Source organism: Sinohyriopsis cumingii, chromosome 3 (assembly GCF_028554795.1).
Source record: "Sinohyriopsis cumingii isolate HCF-2022 chromosome 3, ASM2855479v2, whole genome shotgun sequence".
Classification (NCBI taxonomy): Eukaryota; Metazoa; Mollusca; class Bivalvia; order Unionida; family Unionidae; genus Sinohyriopsis; species Sinohyriopsis cumingii.
The window spans coordinates 49,465,494-49,478,119 of NC_142963.1; the positions used below are offsets into that span (position 1 = coordinate 49,465,494).

Below are 12,626 nucleotides of genomic sequence, written 5' to 3' on the forward strand. Positions count from 1 at the left end.
TTGGTTTGATTTCTGCATCAGTAATATGCTCAATGACAATATATCTTGCACCATCTTTGTTAAATCTCTGTGATTTATTAAATTGTTTGCGTTGATGCAAGCTCTTTAGTGACAACCACATTAATATGTAATGGTGTTGTGCTAATAGCATAGGTTATTGAGCATAATAACACTGTGTTATCACTTTCAGATCAAATTATCCAGTGATAATAGGCAAGTGATCTTGAATAATGAATGAATAAGAGTAAAATAATTTCAGGTTGTGATCTTCTTTGATTATATTGTTTTTTTGTTTTTTTTACTTGAGACAGGTCCTAAACTGCTAAATGTCACAAAAATGTGCATTTCCCATATAAATGCAATATATTTGATTTTTTTGTTCTATTCTGAATTCTTGTTTTCCTTTCTTGCATTTTGATGAAAAATGGATGATACAAGAGTCTATAAGATAGCCAGGAATAAGATTTTGAAAGAATTGATATCCAACTATTATTTCAGTTTTGGGCTTTAAAAGTTGTAAACCCATTTATTTGGATAAGAATTAATTATAACCTAAGCCTGATATTTCTGGTGACAGAAGGATAATCCTGGCTAAATTTGCAAATGGGAAAACAAATCTCATTGGTAGAACACTAGATATTTGTACTGGCAATAAACCAGTTGAAAACTGTCTTGCATTTTGATTTCAGCATGGTGACATGATGCTGTTTCTGACATTGTGCAAAGCAAAGTGCCATCTGCATAACATTTTTGGATAAAACTAGGTTAAAAATCCAAAGCATGCATGCACGTGCGCACACACACAGACACACACACACACACACTTTTGTGGTCTAAGTTTATTATTATCCTCGCACATCTTAGACAGAAAATGGATACTGTGTTAGTGGACAGTCCTGAGCTGCATAAAATAGATTAGAAGGATTCCAGGTGGAATTTACTCTGAAATTCCTTTCAGGAATAATTTCAGTGCAGGTAAATTGTATACCAAGAAATGTCCAATGTCCAGCCAAATTGATTTTTTTCCACCCAGAATATGCATAAACATTCCTGGTAGGAAAAATGCAAAATGTATACAGGAATTTTGATGCCCGATTAAACAGTCCAGATGAAATTTACCTCAAAATCAGTTGAAATGTACAAGGAAACCAAAAAAGAATTTGTGCGTAATTAAAGATCTGTGGACTTTCTAGCTTGTCTATGAATTAGATGAGGACTATTGTACTATGGATGCAGGAGGTCGTGGGTTTGATCCCTGGCCGAGTCATACCAAAGATTTATAAAAATGGTGCTAACATTATTTAATAAATGCCTTGCCTATCAAAATTTTTAACATACTCAGAGGCCTCACTGCTGATATACAACAGTGACCGCTTAAGGCAGGTGACCCATTACACATAGGACATTTATAAAAGAAATTAGCAAAGGGAGGGGTTAGAATGGCCCTTGTGACCAAGTGACTGCTATGTACAGGTGACTGTTAGGACAAGTTTGACTGTTATGTTGATGTATGCACAAAGCACCTACTCCAGGGGCTAGATGCTTTGAAACCCACTCCATGCATTGCACTGGACCAAGGAAGAAAGAATGCTTGAGATTCAGTCATATCGCTACGATGTCTGCAGTGTGACAGTTTATAGTGATGTATAGCACTGAGGCATCATGCCACAGACACGTAGTATGATGTCCCCCTAGTCACATTATCCTGACAACAGGCCAACCAGTCCTAACACTAACCTCTTGATGCTGAGTGCCTAGCGAGGCAGCTGTTAGTACCATTTTTTAAGTCTTTGGTATGACTCGGCTGGGGTTCGAACCCACAGCCTCCCACATGAGAAACTCCTAAGTGACAGCAGGTCATTTACTGTTTTCATTTTACACAGCAGTCTGTAGCTGCTACATTTTATCACTAAACTCATGGAATTCAATAATTACTGCTGAAACCATGCAAGTGGAATATCCAGAAAGTGGAATAATTTGCAGTGTTCATTATTAAGGGCACGTTTTTGTGGCTATTTACGGAGATACATTTGAGAAATTTTAGCAGGTTTATTCACCAATGTTAACAAAACCTATATCTCGGGTATCCTTTAAGTTGTATCCATTAATGGTCACATGAAATATCCACCATTTAAATGAATACTTTCATCAACTGACACGTCTTCATTAGGAATTGTTCTAATTTGTAGCATTATATTTTGGCTTATCTTGTAGTTATAACAAACAGTAAAGAAAATGAACACTTCTTGTATCATTTACAAATCCATCCTGATCTTATATTAAAGCTAAAAACAGCAGGTCCACTTCATTTGTAAAATAAGAGAATGGGATATGAAATCAAGAAATGCAACATTTAAGCTGAATTTACTTACCAACGATTCTAACATTTTCCAACCTTTTTATATCTTCCTGTTCTTTTGGAGTTGAAATTTCCAGTTCATTTGTGCTTCTGCATACTACAGCACAGACACACCAAGCTGGAGATCGCGAACGTTGAAATTTTAATGAAACAATTACCTCACTGTACTTTGCAAATATAACAGAATGGGTGCATATTTATTTTAGAACTGTTTTCTTGCTGCTTTCACTTAAAGCCTTGAAAAATCTTTTTATTTCATTTCAAAGGTCTACATTTTCCAGAAAATTCTGGCTTCCACTTGTACTAATAAAAATTTCAAATTCGCAGTATTCAGTTTTCATTAGCATATTATGACTTGAAAATAGCTAACAAAATTAAGCCTTTATATTCTTATGGTAATAGAAAATACTGATGGGCTTAACTGTAGAGAAAATTGAAATAAACCTCCAGAGTCCATTCTGTCATTGTGGCTGATTGGCTCAAGCTGTACAGTGAATTGATTGGTCTACATGATCACAGTACAGCTGGACCAGGAAGAGAATCACTTGATGTATGCATGGCTTGAAAGTCTTGTCATTCTCGGAAAGTTTCTATTTCAGGATTTTAGTATTGTATCTCAGGAATTTTGTATTTCTGGTGTGTGGGTTTTGTGCAAGTTTACTGATTTCATAAAAGTAACAAACATAAATTCAAAAATAAATTAGAAAAACACTGCTGCCTGTTTTTGAAGTATAAAAATCCTAAACTTAAATTTGGCAGTTTCCCATGCAGTAGAACGATAATCCAGAGTTGGAAGATTGGAATGGGTTGGTTGGTTGTAAAATCTAAATGATAAGGGAATGGGAGCTCCCCCACCCCATAATGACATGTTTTGAGATACCCATCATTATTTTCAAAAATAATTTATTTATGACCTTTAAAATTTGGGACAAGAAATTTTTTCATGTACTGTAAGTCTTGGGGAACCTTTTTTTTTTTTACCTGATGACTCAGCATATTTTATTGATTGTCAGCATATTTGAGTGTAACATTTTATGGAAGAAGAAAATTAAAAGATGCCTTCACTGTTGTTAAGGGACTATCAGTTTGAACTATTTTATGGAAGTGTTATAAATTAATATAATTACACTGTAGTTGGAAAAATCAATAAATATAGTATACACTGTTTTAGTATAATTTCTCCTTATTTCAGATATGTATAATTTCATCAGATGATAACATGCATGGTGCATTAGCATAATATTCTGACTATATTAACTTGCTGAGTTTTTACTCTAGTTTACCGTAGTCATTTTATGCATTATATTTATCAAAATTCACTAGCAATTTAATTTTCTGCTTTGAACATTTTAATATTAACTCAGTAAAATGTAGTGTCTTAAAAATAGAGTTTGATTCATCACTTACAATTATAGTGACCTCAATTACATCATGGCATCACTGCATGTACATTTAAAAGTTTAACTTGCTCAAAATGAAGTACATCATTAGGTTTTTAATCATAAGAAACATTGCACTAGACTTCAATATTATCTCTAAAATAGGACAATGAAAATTATTTAAATACTAATGATTTGGTAGTTTGCTTTGATGCAAATGACCTTAAATAAGTAAATGTGTATTCAGCTACAGTAATCATGCTTATATTATGTAGTAAAAGGTGATACAATGATTTATGTTGTAAAACATGTATCGGTATTGAATATCAGACAGTTTTGTGGTCATTTGCCTGATATATTTAAAAATATTCATTAAACATGTGACTTAATATATCAGTGCCATCACTTTGTAAGATTGCTTTGTATCACTGAAGAATGGTAAATCTTAAGCACATGACAGCTGAAGTGTGATCTGGTAAAAACAACAAATATGACAGCTAAAGTGTGATATGGTAAAAACAACAAATATGACAGCTAAAATGTGATCTGGTAAAAACAACAAATATGACAGCAAAAGCGTGATATGGTAAAAACAACAAATATGACAGCAAATGTGACAGCAAAAGTCTGATATGGTAAAAACAACAAATATGAGAGCTAAAGCGTGATATGGTAAAAACAACAAATTTGACAGCTAAAGTGTGATCCAGTAAAAACAACAAATATGACAGCTAAAGTGTGATATGGTAAAAACAACAAATGTGACAGCTAAAGTGTGATCTGGTAAAAACAGCAAATATGACAGCTAAAGTGTGATTTGGTACAAACAGCAAATATGACAGCTAAAGTGTGATATGGTAAAAGCAACAAATATGACAGCTAAAGTGTGATATGGTAAAAACAACAAATTTGACAGCTAAAGTGTGATATGGTAAAAACAGCAAATATGACAGCAAAAGTCTGATATGGTAAAAACAACAAATGTGAGAGCAAAAGTCTGATATGGTAAAAACAGCAAATATGACAGCTAAAGTGTGATATGGTACAAACAACAAATATGACAGCTAAAGTGTGATCTGGTAAAAACAACAAATATGAGAGCTAAAGCGTGATATGGTAAAAACAACAAATTTGACAGCTAAAATGTGATCCAGTAAAAACAACAAATATGACAGCTAAAGTGTGATATGGTAAAAACAACAAATATGACAGCTAAAGTGTGATATGGTAAAAACAACAAATATGACAGCTAAAGTGTGATATGGTAAAAACAACAAATTTGACAGCTAAAATGTGATCTGGTAAAAACAACAAATATGACAGCTAAAGTGTAATCTGGTAGAAACAACAAATATGAGAGCTAAAGTGTGATCTGGTAAAAACAACAAATATGACAGCTTAAGTGTGATATGGTAAAAACAACAAATATGACAGCTAAAGTGTGATCTGGTAAAAACAACAAATATGACAGCTAAAGTGTGATCTGATAAAAACAACAAATATGACACCTAAAGTGTGATCCAGTAAAAACAAAAAATATGACAGCTAAAGTGTGATATGGTAAAAACAACAAATATGACAGCTAAAGTGTGATCTGGTAAAAACAACAAATATGACAGCTAAAGTGTGATATGGTAAAAACAACAAATATGACAGCTAAAGTGTGATCTGGTAAAAACAGCAAATATGACAGCTAAAGTGTGATATGGTAAAAGCAACAAATATGACAGCTAAAGTGTGATATGATAAAAACAACAAATATGACAGCTAAAGTGTGATCTGGTAAAAACAACAAATATGACAGCTAAAGCATGATATGGTAAAAACAACAAATTTGACAGCTAAAGTGTGATCTGGTAAAAACAACAAATATGACAGCTTAAGTGTGATCTGGTAAAAACAACAAATTTGACAGCTAAAGTGTGATCTGGTAAAAACAACAAATATGACAGCTAAAGTGTGATATGGTAAAAACAGCAAATGTGACAGCTAAAGTGTGATCTGGTAAAAACAACAAATATGACAGCTAAAGTGTGATATGGTAAAAACAACAAATTTGACAGCAAAAGCGTGATATGGTAAAAACAACAAATTTGACAGCTAAAGTGTGATATGGTAAAAACAACAAATTTGACAGCTAAAGTGTGATCTGGTAGAAACAACAAATAAAACCAAATCTGTATCAAACTTTTTTTTAGGAATAAACAAGGATATAAGTATGATATACACAATGTAAATACTGTAGACTATAGTGCACGTCTTTGGTAAAATCAGTGGCCTGAATTAGAAGGTCTTTATTTGCCTTACTTTATTTCATGTTGGGGAGAAAATATGCGCCTTCAAAATAAAAAACATAATGCAAGCAACGTAGTTGATTTAGTTTTTTGACATGGCACATGTCATTGAAGAAGAGCTGGTCATGTGCTTTGTGATATGGCGATCTTCCAAATTTTGTCTTGACATTTTGTGTCCATAAGTGTTGGTACACTGAAAAGGTTAAATTTGTTTTATGTGTATTAGTCTTGGAACATGAAAATTATTTTTTTTCTAATCCCAAGACTTAACATCATTATGCTAAGTGCCATTCCCAGGGACACACTTATGCAGCCAACCTCAGCTCACCAGGCTGGGTATTGAACTTGTGACACATGGATTATGAGTCGAATGCTTCACCATCTGAGATAAATCTTTTTGAGCTATGAGATAATAGATATTCAATGCACATTGGAAAGATTTGTTGATAATATATCATTATGACTTGTCATGAGAGACCACCTTTAAAGTCACTCTGAAAGTTCTTACGAGACTGGTTTGTTTGGTGAAAGACTTGACTATAGTACAGAAAAATGGTTTCACTCATTTTGTAGATTGGGTTAGGGTGTGTGCATTTGGTTTTGCATAGGGCCGGCTTTATTTTCATGGACTGGTGATTTTAGGTATGTTTCACAACTTTTTTGGGGTTGCCAAAAGTTCAGCATCTTGACAAAATATTATTTGCATATAATTAGAGTAACTTCACTTGTGGAAGCTTAAGTATTGCATTAAACAGAATTTTCATAGGTTTTGATCACTGTTGATACATGTAGTGAGAATTGTCAGCAGATTCATTACTAGTGGGATTTCTTTTAATTTGCTTGATTACATATAGCACCTACGAGAAGTTATAAATCCCTTGCTGTAAAAGGTACTGTAGTCTCTGCTAGACCCAGCAATAAGGAAACTTCTTGTTTCAGGTTCTGGGTCTTGGATTTCAAAATTTGGCCAACAGTGTTAATAGACCATCAGGTTTGGGAGAAATAATGCCTCTGGACTTTGGCACAAGTTAATTGTTTCATTTTTATGAATGGTGAGACATGTCGCTGGTGTCAACAGTGTTAAGATCCATGTTAGAAATATGGCCCCAAGGGTACAGCTACCATATAGCAAGAGTATGTAAAAGCATAGTGGCCCATGAATACAGGAGGCCCATGAACCGATCCAAACAAATTAATTTTTTCACTTTAGAAAGAAACTATGAACAGGCTGTATACCACCCAAAAAATAACATAATTTTGGACCTGCAAAATTGTTATTAAAATTGCAGGGGCCCATCAATAAGCTTTGTATAGGGTCTGCGTGCATATGGGCCCAAGTATCCTAGCTATGCCACTGTATGGCCCATTACTTTTTTAGCTCTCATTTGTGAATGCTGTGTTAGGACTTCCATTTTCTTAATTCTACAGGTAGCTATGGCTCATGAGAATAAAGTACAGTTTCATGTGCATCAATCAGTCATTGATCTGTTTTAATAGATTTCTGACTTCTATAAGCAGAGTTGACTGCCTGTCAGGTAATGTGCAATTAAATAACGGTATATAATCAATAACACTGTCTGGGCTATAAATTAAAGTCGGCAGTAATTGTTGGTTTCTGTATGCATGGTTATGATTCATTATTATTTTAATTCTAACAAGCATGAAGTGAGTCAAGCATAATAATATTTTAGCATCAGTCATTACCAAAGCAATCTTGGTACATTGTTTTGGGAATCTTTTTCATTTTATATAAAGAAATATATCGGCACGCTTGATTAAATTTATTTTGTAGTCATTATATTCCAAGATATAGTACACATGGAGCAATAAGTCAGACAGATTTGGTTTGTAGTCTCGCATGAAGAGGAATGTAATGTTATAAAGTTTGCCTTCCATCTGCATGTTTATTTCTTACCAGATTTATTTCAATGCAATAACATTAGTTCTCCACCATTTACACTTTATTCATGGCTTGCACTAGCAGTAAGGAAGAAGTCTTTAGATTTTGGCATCAATCTGCAAAAGGTCCAGGTCATTGAGCATCTTAATTCAGGCTATTTGTACAAATATAAATATTGTTATACCTAGAATCATGAAACATTGTGAGGGGTTGCAGCTTGATGTGTCTTAATCTTGTAACAAATCTAGTTCATTGTGACCTCTATTTTATGTTTCCCTGACATGGTAATTTTGAATTTTCACTTTTTTTTCTTCCTCAAAAAAATCAAACTATATGATTAGATGTACATATATCTCTATTAGTTTAATTTTTATTGTTATTTTTATTTATTTAATTTTATTTTTTGTTAATGAACATTACATATATATAATAGTATATATAATGTACTAAACACTTCAAGTACTGGGCTATATCAGCTCAGATGCACAAATCAATTTTATGATTTTTATTTTAATGGGATGTGGGTGGGTGTGCTTGGGTTGGGTATGAAAAACAGGGACAGTAATTCAACCAGAAAGATGTACTTTTTTGGGCTGTGCTACAAAGTAGGGTCACTGTGTCCCACAGTTTACTGACTTGGGTTAAGTTTTGCATTTAGCTTAGGACCATATATGTTTGGTTAAATTTTAAGTTTTAAAGTTTAATTCTCATGATAATTTCATTCTAGAAAAGTAAACAATTATTTGCATCTGTACAAATACCACACCCTTATTTTGACATTTTGCATATAGGTCATGACCATATACATAAGTAGATTTTTTTCATACCATGTACATATACTTTTATACATAGATTCATAACATATGGTGAGGGAATGCCTCTTGGTGGGTGCTACACTCATCACAAAAGTAAGTCACTGTGACATATGTATGATGCTGCACTGATTTTAGTAAAATTATGTTTTAAGTTTATTTTGTAAGTAGTGTGTTTTCTGGAATCATATGACTGGAGGATTTTATACATCTCTTAGTACGATACTCTTAGCACAAAAGAAGGCCACTATATCCTATGTTTCAAATTTTACTGGCTTAGGTTCAGGATTGTGATTAGTTTTAAAAAAAACAAAAATAAATAATTCTTTTTTGCACCTTTTATATGTATTGTTATTCCAGGATCCATGAAATTTGGTGAGGTGATGTATATTGGTGAGTAATAGAACCCCATCACAAAAGTAGGTCACTGTGACCATTATTCATGCTTCACTGCCTTGAGTTCAGTCTCAAACACTGTTGAACCAAAATTGTCAAACTAGGTGATTGTGTGCATCCCTGTTAGTAACATGCCTTGCAACAAAGAAGATGGTCATTATGACCTACATTAAAAAGGTTACTGGTGTATATTTCATTTTGTGCTTTTGGCTCATAGCCACAGTGGTGTTTTATCTGCTGTGTAATACTGCTATACCTGGAATCATTAAACATAGTGAAAGAGTGCATCTTGAGTACTATACCTAATCTTAAAAGTTGGTCAGTGTGACCCATATTTGACATTTTACTTTGGTTGAGTTTGAAATTTGTACTCTTCATGCTGTAATCATTAAACTAGGTGATTGTATACATCTCTCTTAGTACCACACCAGTACCAAAATATTTCACTGTGATCTGTATTTCACATTTAAAAGGCATATGTTAAATTGTAGCATTTAGCCAATGACCACATTTTGGCATGCTCTGTGCATACTGTCCTCTATAGAATAATGAAACTTTGGGATGCATCTTTATGAACACTACTCCCTCATTTCAGTAGTAGGTTAATATCGACCATAATTTATGCTTCACTGGCTTAAATTTTGTGTTTGATCTTCATCTGACAGGCAGTGTTTATGCAAAATCATTAAAGTTTTGATGATATGCATTGCACGCGCGGTCTGCGTAGGTTCGAGTCTCGGATTCAGCCAATGTGGGTATGTGAGAAAGCTTGCCGGTAGCTTCTCGAGGGTCGGTGGTTCTTTCCGGTGTTTTCCCAGGTTCCTCCTCCACCATTAATACTGGCCGCCATGTATAGCCTATCGTGTGCTGAAAAATGGCGTTAAACCCTACAACAACAACAACAACAACAACATTGCACGTGCTACCACATTCTTTCAACAAAAGGGGCTTTTTGTGACCTATAATTAATTTTTACAGGTTTTGGTTATATATTTGCATTTAGCTCATGACCACACAAGTGTTTAGCTTTACAGTTCATAGACCAGAAGAGCTTATAGGATGGTGTTTTGTCATCGTACATCATCTGTTAGATCAGTTAGATCGAGATTGATCCTCCTAAACTACTTTGGAGGGTTGGTTGCCATGAAACTTTGCACACACATTCATCCCATGGTTTAGTTGGTCCTAAATGATAATTGAGCTGCTCAGACATACAGTAAGGCTGGACAGCATGTATTGCCTATCATGTAGAAAAAATAGTTTTAAGATCAAAAGAAGAAAGCAAGAAAGTGCCTAAATGATATATTGAATCATGTGCTGCAGTGTGGCATACATTATTCAACTCATCTCAGAGATTTCACTTGATTGCTTATGAGAAATCCCGTATTTAATTAGGAGTAGATATTCCATTCAATTTAAATACATATTTAAGTTTCAGATAGTTACAGTATAGATCTTGTATCCAGATAAACCAGTAGAGATGAATTGTTAGGATAAAATGTTGTTAGAGGAAGTGATTGATGGAACATAAATATTTAATAAGCATTCCTTAATGTGATTGTATGCACTTCCTCTAGATAATCTATATTTCATGTTTTCTATATTATGTACACATTAATTTGTACATCGTGGATCTAGAGTTTGATATGGCTGGCTGTTCAGAACATTTGATATAACATTATCGCACACCTAGACTGGTACCAATTAGGTTTTTTGTCTGCATGTTGATACTTTTTGATGCACCAATTGACTTGTATAAATCCCTTTTTGTTTTGAGTTCCATTGACACTGCATAGCTTAAATATTTCAAATGTGTAGAAGAGGGGGTATCTAATAAATGCAAAACTTCTTTCATGTTTTGTTCATAGTTATGGAAATTGTTTGATATTGTTGATGAATATGTCTCAGCATGATGGCTGCAATTTGTCCTTAAGCCACATCAGACTAATAAAAATCATGTATTTTATAATCATACTGAAAGGAAGAAGATGCAGATCACATTATTGGATAACAGACATCATGAGATCTGTAATTTTCAGATTGGTCTTCTGTCTTCAAAGAAAATGAAACTAAAACTTGAAATAATTTTTGCTGCCGATAATCTTTGGTGACTATTTTTTCCATTGCATGTGGTAACACAAAAAAGAAATCTTGCAGTGATTTATATACTTATAGTTACCCTCACAGAGTTGAAGTTAATTGTGGTTTCATACAAGTGATCACTATATTCAATCTCTTGTTTTATGAAACCAGTATGTAATGTGGCAAGCACCTTCATCAAAGACAGAGAATACTCCATCAGCTAATCAGCATCAGTATTTCCTGCAAATGTCTTCATGAAAAATTGTGATGATTAACAAAGGACTTCTAAACATGTGCAGAAGTATTATGCAAATTGGACAGGAAATATTAGCACTTTTCATACCAAAGCCCAATCAAACAGGCCGTTATGTGGAACTGGAAACTTGTTGTATCAGCATGAGAAAATGTTATGTTGGTAATTCTGGCTTTACAGGACTAGTTTTTCAAATAAATTGTCAAAGTTCCATACTAGCATACCATTTTCTTCAGAGTCTTGTATTTTTTATTGAAAATTTTAAGCTGTAAAATGTTCAGTTGAATTAAACTAAAAAAAACCTGGTTTACATTTTGTCATAACTTTCAATGCAATTTTTCTCTCTGCAATATTCATTTAAACTCTTATGTGTAAGAGTTTGAAATGTGGGGATTTTATGTTGTTTAAGCTAGTGAAAAAAATAACAATCAATTAAGAATGTCAAAGGTTATAACAACAGATCCTTACTGGAAAGTTGACAAAGCTGTTCATTTTCCTTCAGTATTTTTATTCCATAATAAATTCTAATTTAAAAATTTAGTTTTTGTTGGGTTTATTTTGGTGCATTTTCATGAATGCACTAAAATTTCATAATGTTATGCACACATCCAACCGTGGTATATGGGTGAACTTCATGAGCAGTGAAGTTCTCAAACTGTGCAGTTAGCTTGAAAACCATTAGTCATCATCATCAATAGCTGAGTCAAATATACCAATTTATTATGAACTGTTCATTTCATTTTGATGTAGTAAATATTTCGATCCCCACTGCCTAAAATCTAATTTTTCCCCTTGGAATTGTCTCTGTTTTCATCAAAATTGGAATCCATCACTTACCGCTTCACTGCTGTCCACCATGTTGATCTTCATGCTAAAACTTGTATTTAAAATCAAATTTTCAATTACCTATTATCGTCAACTCAGTTTATTTTGATGAAGATGAGGATTCCCAGTGCCTAAAATGTCAATTTCTTTGGCATGAAATTGACTATATTTTCAATTAATTCTGCAAGCACGTCACTGCTATCACTTGCCTCTCCAATATTGATTGCCATTTTGATGTTAAAACCTAATTTTAAATGATATTTTTGGGGTTGTTTTGTAAACGTCATGCTGTCACTGCATGAAATTACATCTTATGTACCTTCTAC

General features: G+C 33.5%; 1 protein-coding gene across 2 annotated transcripts in view; it reads left to right on the forward strand.

Moving 5' to 3' along the window:
* The window catches only part of LOC149802825 (uncharacterized), a 151,707-nt gene that overhangs the window by 94,962 nt on the left and 44,119 nt on the right, over positions 1 to 12,626 (forward strand). The gene's annotated exons all lie outside the window — the stretch shown is intronic.